Genomic DNA, 12,947 nt, shown 5'->3' on the forward strand with positions numbered 1-12,947 from the left:
TGTGGAGTAACACACTTTTAATAACCTTTAATGATAACTTTTAGAACGGTTGAAGAAAATGGATCCTGCTCCCTAAAGACATTATTGTACAGATTAGGGAAGATCTAGAATGAGCTCCAATCTGTGTTGGCACTTGCTATTTTTTATTAATTCTGTAAATCACAATGACAGTTTCATGAAATACAACCATGCTTAATTTTGAAACCACCATAACATCTGTGGTAATGGTTACATAGGTAATAGTCGCAGTTAAGAAATGTTCACAATAAAGTATTAATGAAATAGAAATAAAAATAAATCTGTTGTTTATTCCATCTTTTTGTTTAAGAATTAAGTTTGTTGCTTTCAGTGAAGTGAGACTACACTCCACTGAAAATAAGGTCCAACTCTGGAAATAATTATATTATAGTTGGTGTAACAATCTAGCCTAATTTTTCTAAGGAGTGTTGTTAATCATACAACATCACTGCACCATCGAACCAAGCTTCTCCCAATTTTTTGTGTGGCTAGATTTTGCATGTTCTTAACAAATAATATAGTTGTTTCCATTCAAATGTAACAAGCTGCAGGTTCAATCTTATTAATTTTTCATTGTCTATCAAGGTTGTATTTTACAGCTGTCCCTGAATAGAAGAACTACTCACTTATTGAAATAAACATTACTTTGTTTGCAAACAGTTTTGTTTTGGAATTTATTACTAAGAATCTGCATTGTATCCTTTCACATTTGGTATCTAAATGACAAGTAGTCTCAGTGCAGTAAAGTTTTAATAATCTGGCATATAATTGTTTGAAAATCCTGATGATTGAGCATCTAACTTGCTCGTTGGCCTCTAACTTGAGCCAGGAATCAAGAGCACAAGCAGGGGTCTGTAGGGCAATGGGGCTGGGGTTTGGGCTATGGGGCTGTCGTTTTGGGCTATGGGGCTGGGTTTGTGGCCGGAGCTGCGATTGGAATCCAGAACACAAGGGGTCCGGAATGTGGGCAGGATTTGCACCCAGATTTTGTTTATTTAAATTGATTTGGTTCCCTAGCAAGATTATTAAACCGTAGACCAAAAATGCTGGAGTAACTCAGCGGGACAGGCAGCATCTCTGGAGAGAAGGAATGGGTGACATTTTGGGTCGAGACCTCCTTCAGACCCTCGAGTCCTGCTGAGTTACTCCAGCATTTTGTGCCTATCTTCGGTTTAAACCAGCATCTGCAGATCCTTCCTACACAAGGTTATTAAATCACAGTGGAATATCTAAATAAAACTTTGTGTATAATGGGAGTAACATCCAATAGCCATCCAGCATGAAAACAGGCCCTTCGACCCAACTTGTCCTCGCCGACCTACACTTACCATCTACACTTATCCCACCTGCATGTGTGGCCCATATCCTTCTTAACCTGTCCTACCTATGTTCTTGTCCAGGAAGTTATAGTATCTGCCTCAACCACCTATGGCAGCTCGTTCCATATTCCCTCCACCTTTTGTGCAAAACGCAAAGTTGCCCCTTGGGTTCCTAATAAATTTTTCTCCCTTCACCTTAAGTCCATGAGCTCCGGTTCTTGATTCCCCTACTCTGCGTAAACAACTGTGCATCTACCCTATCTATTCTTCTCATGATCTTATAACCTCGATAACATGAAACCTGATCCTCCTGCACTCCAAGGAATAAAATACTAGCCTGCTCAACTTTTCCCTATAGCCCAGGCCTGTGAGTCCTCGTGAATCTTCTCTGCACCCTTTCCAGTTAAACATATTTCCTATAACAGGGTAACCAAAATTGAACACAATACTCTAAATGTGGCCTTGGCATAACCTCCCAACTTCTATCCTCATTACTCTGACTGAAGAAGGCCAATACACCGAAAGCCTTTTGACCACCTTTTCTATCTGTGACGCCACTTTCACGGAATTATGCATCTGTACTTCTAGATCCTTTTGCTCTACAATGCTCTCTGCAGCCCTGCCTTTCATTTTGTGGGTCCTGCCCTGGTTGGACTTCCCACATGCAACACCTCTCACTTATCTGTTCACCTGATAACACCTGTTCAATTGATCAAGATCCTACTGCAATTTTTGATAACTATCCACTAGCTGCGACACCACCCACTTTCGTCTCATCTGAAAACTTGCTAATCATGCCTTGTACATTCTCATCCAAATCATTGATATACACAATAAACAACAAAGGGCTAAGCATTAATCCCTGAGGCACACCACTAATCACAAGTCTCCAGTCTGAAAAACAACCTTGCACCATCATCCTCTGCTTCTTCCATAAAGCCAATTCTCTATCCAGTTGGCTAGCCCTCCCTGGATCCCATATGATCTAACCTTCTAGAGCAACATACAATGTGGAACCTTTGTTTCGATGTTTATCAAATGTCTTGCTGAAATCCATACAGATGAGGCTTTGGCCTCATCAACCTTTTTAGTTACTTCCTCAAAAAAAACTCAATCAGATTCGTGAGATGCAATCTCCCACGTACAGAACAATGATAACTATTCCTAATCAGTTTCTGTCTATCTTATCCCCAAAATACTCTCCGGTGACTTGCCCAGCACAGATTCAGGGCTTCCAACTCTCACGCTTTGAGCATGAGACTCACGCCCTCAAGCAAACTCTCACGCCCTCACGCTCATCAGACATTTCTCACGGTCAGTGGTGAGAAATTTTGTGATCAACGAAAATTTCAAAACTCGGATAAACTGCATGGTCCGCAGGTGTTGGAGAGCCGGGGCTGCGGGAGGGATGGAAGCAGAACCAGCGGCGGGAACAGATGCGGGGAGCCGGGACTGGTGAGTTTGCAGCGCTGTCGAGTGTTTCCGGCGCTGCGAGTCGCTCGCTGCAGCTCTGGCCATGGAGCGCTCCGGACAGTGCGAGTGTCGTAGAGAGGAGGAGAGAGAGGGGGGGGGGAGAGAGTTAGGGGAAAGAAGGGAGAGAGAGGAGGGGGAGAGAGACAATGAAAGAGGGTGAGAGGGAAAGAGCGAGATTGGTAGACAGAGTGAGCGAGAGAGAGAGATAGAGAGGGAAAGAGAGGGGAGAGAGTTAGGTGAGATAGAAGGGAGAGGGGGGGGAGAGAGGAGGGGAGAGAGAGGGGGAGAGAGAGAGGGGAGAGAGGGGTGAGGGGGAGAGAGGAGAGAGAGAGGGGGAGGAAAAGGGGGGAGAGAGAGGGACGAGAGAGGGAAGGGGAGAGAGGGAGAGGGGGGAGAGGGGAGAGGGGGGTGAGAGGAGAGAGAGTGGAAGAGAGGGTGAGAGAGTGGGATGAGATTGAGGTGGGAAGGAGAGAGGGGAGAGGTAGAGAGAGAGAGAGAGGGGGGGGGGATGGGAGAGGGGGATTGAGAGGCAGGGCTGCCAACTCCCATGCATTGAGCATGAGAATCATGCATTTCACCAAATTCTCACGCTGATCACAAATTTCTCTCGCTCTGTTGTGAAAAATTCTGTGATCAACAAAAATTTCAAAACTCATATCAACTGCATGGGCCGCGGGTGTTGGAAGCAGAAGCAGCGGTGGGGACAGATGCGGACGGGGTGCAGGGCTGGCGAGTGTTTGCCAGGCTGGAGAGTCGCTCACTGCAGCTCCGGCCATGGAGCAGCCTCAGTGCAAGAGTCCCGGGCCGTCGGAGGCGCCGAAGCGTTGCGCCGCTGCCATGAGAGTCTGTGTCGAATTCGCCCAGGTGACTGGCATGGATTAGGCTCCGGCTCGGTGCATCCTGGAGGACAACCAGTGGCTGCTGGAAGTAAGTACCAAGCACTGGGTAGATATGGTGGAAGATAGTGGACTTCAAATGGGGGTGGTTGGTGAAAGCATCCTGCTTGCCTGCTAGATTTTCACTTACTGTAACTGCAGGAAAAATGTTCTCGATGTTGGGGGCGTTCAGAACCATGGGTCACAGTTTAAGAATAAAGGGGGGGCCAGTTAGGACTGAGATGAGAGCAAACTTTCTTCACGCAGAGAGTTGTGAATCAGTGGAATTCTCTGCCATAGAGGGCAGTGCAGGCCAATTCACTGGATGTTTTCAAGAGGGAGTTACATTTAGTTCTTGGCGCTAACGACATCAAGGGATATGGGGAAAAAACAGGAAAGAGGTACTGATTTTTGATGAATAGCCATGATCATATTGAATGGCAGTGCTGGCTCGAAGGGCCGATGGCCTATTCCTGCACCTATTTTCTATGTTTCTATGCTTGAGTATATGGCAATAAAACTCGATCACTTGATTTTGAAGCATTCATGCATGGTGGAGGTATAATGTAGTCATAGAGTGATACAGTGTGAAAACAGGCCCTTCGGTGCAACTTGCCCACACCCGCCAACATGTCCCAGCTACGCCACCTGCTTTTGGTCCATACCTCCAAACCTGTCCTATCCATGTATCAGTCTAACTTTTTCTTAAATGTTGGGATGGTCCCTGCCTCAACTACCTCCTCTGGCAGCTTGTTCCATACACCCATCACCCTTTGTGTGGATAAAGTTACCCCTTAAAAAGTTACCTCTTAAAAATACTTCATACAAAAAACATTGAAATCATACTTCTACAGTGCACTAAAACATGATTTTAATACATCAAATTTCAAAAGGTTCCTACCCTGGGAGGGGGGACACCCTTCTTCCACACACTCTCCCCACTTAGTTGCTCCACTCCCTCACCGGGTACCCCCAAGGCCAGTGATCAGTGATCGCACAGCCTCCCCCCTTTCAAAAACGCTCCAATCCAATTTAAAGCATATATATTGCATTCAAGTATAAGTTAAAAGACTCGCTACAGTATGCACCATATTGCACAATTTCAAGCTGAAAAATGCAAATGTTCCGTACCAATGGGAATCCAGTCAATAACTGCACTGTCAGCCTATTTTCAATCATCGGCAAAGTGAATAAAATGGTTGTTAACTGTGCTGGTAAGTGCACTTTACCCTAGAACATCCAGTATACATAGAACAGTACAACACTGGAACAGGCCCTATGGCCTACAATGTCCAAGCCAAATATGATGCCAAATTCTCTGCCTGTAAGTAATCCATATCCCTCCATTCCCTCATGTGTATCATGCATATCCATGTGCCTTTCTAAGGACCCTCTTAACTGCCCTCACTAATATCTTCACTCACTCACACTTTCATACCCCATTTCATACCCTTGTCCAAACATGGAAATAAATTGAATTCCAAAGGCAAAGCGAAAGAACCTGCTGTGGGACATTAGGACACCTTTTTGCACAATTGGCACTGAGGAGCTCGAACAAAATTGTTGTTGATATCCCAGAAGAGAGTAATGCGTGTGGTACAACAGCTGCACAGTGGCTCAGAGGAAAGCGCTCCAGAGGGCCATTGACAACGCCCAGAGGATTGTCGGCTGCCCTCTCCTTACCTTGGAGGACCTACACAGTTCCCGCTGCACCAAAAAAACCCAGAATATAATAAAGGACATCTCCCACCCCGGACACTCCCTGTTTGAACTGTTGCCGTCAGGCAGACGGTACAGATCCACAAGGACAAGGACAAATAGACTACAAAACAGTTTTTACCCCACTGCTATAAAAGCACTAAATGTGGCCGCCAAGGAACGCAGGGGCGATACAGACTAAGGGACTGTGGTAACGGTGAAATCGACAGAAGGATGGAGGGTTGGGTGTGTATGCGTGCTTTGTCTGTGATTTTTATTTATTTGCTTATCTTTATTATTTTACCGTGGATGTTTCGTTAGCTTTAGAAATGTTTGAATGCTGCACTGACTGGCTGACATTTTAAATTTCGTTGTACATGGCCCATGTTACAATGACAATAAAGAAACTATTCTATTCTATTCTAATACTCAACACGAAAGGAAGATGATTTTTCTTTCTCAGAGGCTGAACATCTCACCCCGCTGACTGGGGTAAGTGGTTCCATATGCAATGTCCTGGGCTCAACCATCTTAATCTTCCCATCATCAACTTCCTTACATCATAAGATGATGATGATAAGATAGTGTAAATGCTTGCAACCAACTCCTTGCGGGAAACATTCATGCTGCAAAAGTGCCAGGCAGCATACATCTCCAATAAGATAGTCATTATCTGGAATGACTATGACATTGTCTAGTGGTGGTCACACAATGGGCTAATAGACTTAGGATCACACTGTGCCTAGCCAAATTAGCGTTTCAGAGAACCATCCTGCCTGAGGTCATCTGTTGCTGGCCCTAATTTGTCCTGGTCTTTTTCTGCTACCACATTTCCTCTCCCCCCCCCCCATCTACAATTAGTCTGAAGAAGGTTCCTGACCCGAAACGTCACCTATCCATTTTCTCCAGAGATGCTGCCTGGCCCACTGATTTACTCCAGCATTTTGTGTCTATCTAAAGCATAGGCCTCCAACAAGAAAGAATCTAGTTATTTCCCTAATGGTATTATCATTGTCAAGTATCATACTGGTCTATGGGGGAAGTAGAAGAGAGGTTTCCAATAGTTTTAGTTTTAGAGATACAGCGTGGAAACAGGCCCTTTTTGCCCACTGAGTCCACACTGACCAGTGATCCCCCTACACTAGTACTAACCTACACACTAGGGACAATTTCTACCAAAGCCAATTAACCTACAGATCTGAACGTCTTTGGAGTGTGGGAGGAAACCAGAGCACCCGGAGAAAACCTACACGGTCACTGGGAGAACGTACAAACTCCGTACAGCAGCAGGATCGAACCCGGGTCTCTGGCGTTGTAACTGGGCCTGCTTCATAAATAATGGGGCTAGAACAACAAGTTAGAGCTGAATATTCCATAGTAAATGATTCACCTGGTTTCCCAAAGTTGGTTCATCATCTGTAAGAAATAAGTCAGCAGTGTGATGGAACATTCTCCATTTGTCGAGGGAAATGCAGTTACAACTAAAGCATTTTTCTCAATCCTGTCCAAACAATACACAAGGAAAATACCCCATTCTTCACTGTAAGCGTATACTTCTTCAGACACCAGTGCTATGTAGCTGCAGTGCATACCATCTACAAGATACATTGCACACAGCAATATTTATTTTAAATGTATTTTATAAATATTACTTAAAGGAAGTAGGGAAATCATAAAGTCCCACTTCCCCATGTCAACCAAATATTCCCCAGTAGCACTAGTCCCACCTGCCTGCGTTTGGCCCATATCTCTCTAAATCTTTCCTATTCATTTACCTGGTCAAATGTCTTTTAAATGTTGTTATAATTTCTGCTTCAACTACCTCCTCCAGCTGTCATTCCATATACCCACCACCCTCTGTGTGAAAAAGTTGCCATTCATAGAAACATAGAAACATAGAAAATAGGTGCAGGATGTAGGCCATTCGGCCCTTCGAGCCTGCACCACCATTCAATATGATCATGGCTGATCATCCAACTCAGTATCCTGTACCTGCCTTCTCTCCATATCCCCTGATCCCTTTAGCCACAAGGGCCACATCTAATTCCCTCTTTGAATGTTGCTCAGATTCCCATTAAATCTTTTCCCCTCTCACCTTAAACTTATGTATTCTGATTCTTGATTCCTCGGGGTAAAATACTAAGATCACCTCTCAACCTCCTCCAGTCCAAGATATAGTCCTAGCTCGCTCAACTCCCGATAGCTCACACACTTGAGTCCTGACAACATCCTCATGAAAGACTTGACAACTTCCTAGTAAAGGTCCTGGCAACATCCTCGTAAATGGGACAATATCAACTCCCATGCTTCCCAAGAAAACATGTACCAACCTGACAGATATATGTTGAGACTGTTTGCTACCACCATCATGCTGGCAATTAAGTTTAGACTATAAATCTGGCTGTGCCAGAGCTATTCACATCATATCCTAAAATAAAATTAAACTAGTTAATCTCCAGTTAAAAAGAGGTAATAAAGGTTTATTGACATGTTGACGTTGAACTAACAACAAAGAACAGGTTTATGCATATATTATGGGTAATGAATTTATACTCTAAATTAACTGTTCCTCTTTGGAAGACATTTTCACACTCGAATACCATTTATGATCTTACTTGAATGCAACTCAACTAAACTTGAATCACACATTAAACAGATGAGTCACAGAGTAATGAAAATCTGTGGCACAAAAGAAAATGGCTGCTTCCCTCCTGAATACTTTTATGTTCTTATTATTTACCCTGGCTGGCTGTTTCGTTGAAAAATTTCCATCAAATGGATTGAAATGAGAAAACAGTCGCTGTGTGTCATGTACCAGGAAGTTTTGACTTGCTTGAAAGTTGGCATCCGTTGATTTCTGCAGAAATTAAAGACACCAGTGTTTCTAGATTTCAATATCATTAAAATGACCACTTTGGTTAGAATTTTTTGGAGCATGCCATTTGGAAATTCATTTCCTATATTAAAGAAACAGTTTAGGACCCTGCAAGTCAGTGACCCCAGAGGTAAAGACTGGCAGGTGTCAGCTGCCCCAGCCTGGGTGGGGCTGAGGGACAGTTGGATTCAGTGTTGCTGGCATTGGGGCCCCTGCTCCATCTCATAGTCATAGAGTCATAGTCATGTAGCATAGAAACAAGCCTTTCAGCCCAACTTTCTCACACTGAACCAACATGACTCATCTACACTAGTTCCACCTGCCTGCATTTGGCCCATATTCTTCCAAACCTATCCTATCCATGTACCTCTCTAATTGTTTCTTAAACATTGAAATGGTCCCAGCCTCAACTACCTCCTCTGGCAGCTCGTTCTATACACCCATAATCCTTTGTGTGAAAAAGTTACCCCTCAGATTCTTATTAAATCTTTCCCCCCTTCAATTTAAACCTATGTTCTCCGATTCTCAATTCCCCCACTCAGGGCAAGAGACTTTACGCATCTACCCGATCTATTTCTCTCATGATTTTATACATCTCTATAAGATCACCCCTCATACTCCTGTGCTCCAAGGATTAGAGTCCCAGCCTACTCAACCTCTCCCTATAGCTCACACCCTCGAGTCCAGGCAACATCCTCGTAAATCTTCTCTGTACCCTTTCCATCTTTCCCGTAACATGGTGTCCAGAACTGAACACAATACTCCAAATGCGGCTTCACCATTGTCATATATAACTGCAACATGACCTCCCACCTTCTCCACTCAATACTGTGACTGATGAAGGCCAATGTGCCAAATGCCTTTTTGACCACCTTATCGACCTGTGACGCCACCTTCAAGGAACTATGTATCTGCACTCCTAGATCCTTCTGCTCTACAACACTCACCAGAGCCCTGCCATTCATTGTGTAAGTCCTGCCCATGTTAAACTTCCCAAAATGCAGCACCTCACATTTCTCTGGCAAGGATTGAGTCGGTGCTCCTGTCCTGGAGACAGTGGGAAATGTGGCTCGATCAGGTAGTGGGACTTCTGGTGTGGGGACAATCGAGAGCAGCACAGTGGCACTGCTTCCGACCGCTGGTGTGACGAATGCTTCTGACCAGTGCTTCTGGCACAAACATCTGAACAATTCAATGGTTCAATAGTGCTTTATTTGTCACAGATTCAATGGCACAGTGAAATTCATTTTGCATATAGTATAATCGCAGGTGCCGCCATTTTTGGCGCCATTATTCAAAGTGTATAAAAGAATTTAAAACCAGGAAACAATACACAATTTGCAGGGATTGGTGCTGAGTCCTCTGTTTTTTGTCATAACAATTAACAATTTGAATGAGAATATAGGGGCATGTTTAGTAAGTTTGCATCAACAAGTGGAAAGTGAGCAAGTGAATGAGCAAGTGAATCGCAGATGGAATTTAACTAATGTGCAAAGTGATGCAATTTTGGAAGTTGAACAATGGCATGAAATAAACAGTTAATGGTAGGGTCTTTGCCAGACCAGCTGAGATTCGAATATTTGCAGTTTATTGTGTCTCCATTTTACAGCTGTTAGAAGTGCTGACCGAAACCATGATTTTGGATGATTTAAAATAAAGGGGGATATGCTGGAAATTACTTGTGGAGAAAGATATAAGGTTAAGGTTCCTGACCTGGTGAGTATTCATTGGTTAGGGTATTGAGTATAAGTGTCTGGAAATCATGATGCAACTTTATAGAATTCTGGTTTGGCCGCATTTGGAAAATTATGTGTAGTCAAATATTGGTCGTCCCATTGCAGGAAGGATGTGGAGGTCTTTGGAAAGTGGACAGAGGAGGTTTACTTGTGGTGAAATAAAAAAACAGAATGATGCCTGCATTTGGGGGTATTAGCTGCAGGGAGAGGTTGGTCAGACTTGGATTGTCTTGGGTTAAAGTATATAACATTATGGGAGGCATAGTTAGGGTAGAAATTCAGAATATTTTTCATTGGATGGAAAAGTTGGATACTAGAAGGTACAGCTTTAAGGGAGAAAGGCAAAGTTCAGAGGAGATGGGTGGAGCAAGTTTTTTTTTACAGAGAGGGAGGTGTGTGCCTGGAACACACTGCTGGGGGTGGTGGTTGAGGGGTATACAATAGTGGCATTTAAGAGACTTTTTGATAGGCATATGGAAGTGCAGGGAATGGAGGGATATGGATTATGTGCAGGCAGATAAGAGTTGGTCTTGATGTTCAGCACAGGCATTGTTGGTTGGAGGGTCTATTCTTGTGCTGTGCAGTTCTGTTCTATGTTTTATGTTCATGTTCTATTTCAGATATCTAGTGCCTGCAGTATTTTACTTCTGTCAGTAGTAGCCACATTCTTTTAAATGCCAGTTTAAATCTGCTAGTAGAGTTGGTTCATGGGAAATTGCCAATATAAATTCATGAGCCGGATTTTATGCAGGATGACTATTACCAGAAAACACGTGAAACACATAAATAATGGCATTTTATTTAATCAGTAGACCCAGTTCAGTTAAAATCAATTACCATGTGATTGAATGACTAACCCACTGGATGACGGAATAGATTGTGTGATTTACAACAAAATGAAGTTTAAAATGGAAATCAACATATCTTTGCAATTCTTGTTATTTTATTCATTTTGTGTCATTATCAGCAGAGAGGGGACCTAGAACTTTCAGCACAACAAAGTAACATTAACTTAGCAGCTAATGACTAATTCATTAGACCACAATTGGAAAATAATAGCATCTGCATTGTAATTCATTCATATTGGCTATGGGTGAACGGAAGAAAATAGCTAAGATCCTGATGATCTTTCATTCATTGAGCAGATGGCCAATTGTTTTAATGCTTTTGTGTTGGCCAAACTGGTATTTTTTATACTGATGTACTCTATCTTTGGTACTAACCCGTATAACAGTCTTTCAGAAAAACAACCTATTCTCTTATTTTAGAAGAAAATATTGATGTATTGTTCATCCCAGTTTGGCAAAAGAATAAATCAGGGAAGGTAGTACATCCGTGGATAACAAGGGAAATCAGGGATAGTATCAAATCGAAGGATGATGCGTACAAATTAGCCAGAAAAAAAGCAGCATACCGGAGGACCTGGGAGGAATCCAGAGACCCAGAGGAGGAAAAAGAATTTAGTAAGTTTATATAAGATCCTGGCAGGGAACTAAAAACTGACTGCAAAAGTTTTTTAAGATATGTGAAAAGAAAGAGTTAAAACAAATGTAGGTCCCTTGCAGTCAGAAACAGGTGAGTTGATCATGGGGAACAAGGATATAGCGGACCAATTGAATAACTACTTTGGTTCCGTCTACACTAAGGAAGACATAAATAATTTGCCGGAAATAGCAGGGGACCGCGGGTCAAAGGAGTTGGAGGAATTGAGTGAAATCCAGGTTAGCCGGGAAGTGGTGTTGGGTAAATTGAATGGATTAAAGGCCGATAAATCCCCAGGGCCAGAGAGGCTGCATCCCAGAGTACTTAAGGAAGTAGCTCCAGAAATAGTGGATGCATTAGTAATAATTTTTCAAAACTCTTTAGATTCTGGAGTAGTTCCTGAAGATTGGCGGGTAGCAAATGTAACCCCACTTTTTAAGAAGGGAGGGAGAGAGAAAATGGGGAATTACAGACCAGTTAGTCTAACATCGGTAGTGGGGAAACTGCTAGAGTCAGTTATTAAAGATGGGATAGCAGCACATTTGGAAAGTGGTGAAATCATTGGACAAAGTCAGCATGGATTTACGAAAGGTAAATCATGTCTGACAAATCTTATAGAATTTTTCGAGGATGTAACTAGTAGCGTGGATAGGGGAGAACCAGTGGATGTGGTGTATCTGGACTTCCAGAAGGCTTTCGACAAGGTCCCACATAAGAGATTAGTATACAAACTTAAAGTACACGGCATTGGGGGTTCAGTATTGATGTGGATAGAGAACTGGCTGGCAAACAGGAAGCAAAGAGAAGGAGTAAACGGGTCCTTTTCACAATGGCAGGCAGTGACTAGCGGGGTACCGCAAGGCTCAGTGCTGGGAAGCTATTTACAATCATATTAATGATCTGGATGAGGGAATTGAAGGCAACCCCAAGTTTGCGGATGACGGGGGCAAGCTGTGAGGAGGATTAGGAGTGAAGGTGACATAGGCAAAATGTTTGGCAGATTAGTAAAATGGGAAAATCAAGGTTATCTTTGCAAAAACAGGAAAGTTATTTATTATCTAAATGGTGGCCGATTGGGAAAGGGGGAGATGCAGCGAGACCTGGGTGTCATGGTACACCAGTCGTTGAAGGTAGGCATGCAGGTGCAGCAGGCAGTGAAGAAAGCGAATGGTATGTTAGCTTTCATAGCAAAAGGATTTGAGTATAGGAGCAGGGAGGTTCTACTGCAGTTGTACAGGGTCTTGGTGAGACCACACCTGGAGTATTGTGTACAGTTTTGGTCTCCAAATCTGAGGAAGGACATTATTGCCATTGAGGGAGTGCAGAGAAGGTTCACCATACTGATTCCTGGGATGTCAGGACTGTCTTATGAAGAAAGACTGATAGAAATACTCTCTAGCTTTAGGAGATTGATGGGGATCTTATAGAAACTTACAAAATTCTTATCAGGCTAGATGCAGGAAGATTGGAT

Source organism: Leucoraja erinacea, chromosome 2, assembly GCF_028641065.1.
Source record: "Leucoraja erinacea ecotype New England chromosome 2, Leri_hhj_1, whole genome shotgun sequence".
Classification (NCBI taxonomy): domain Eukaryota; kingdom Metazoa; phylum Chordata; class Chondrichthyes; order Rajiformes; family Rajidae; genus Leucoraja; species Leucoraja erinaceus.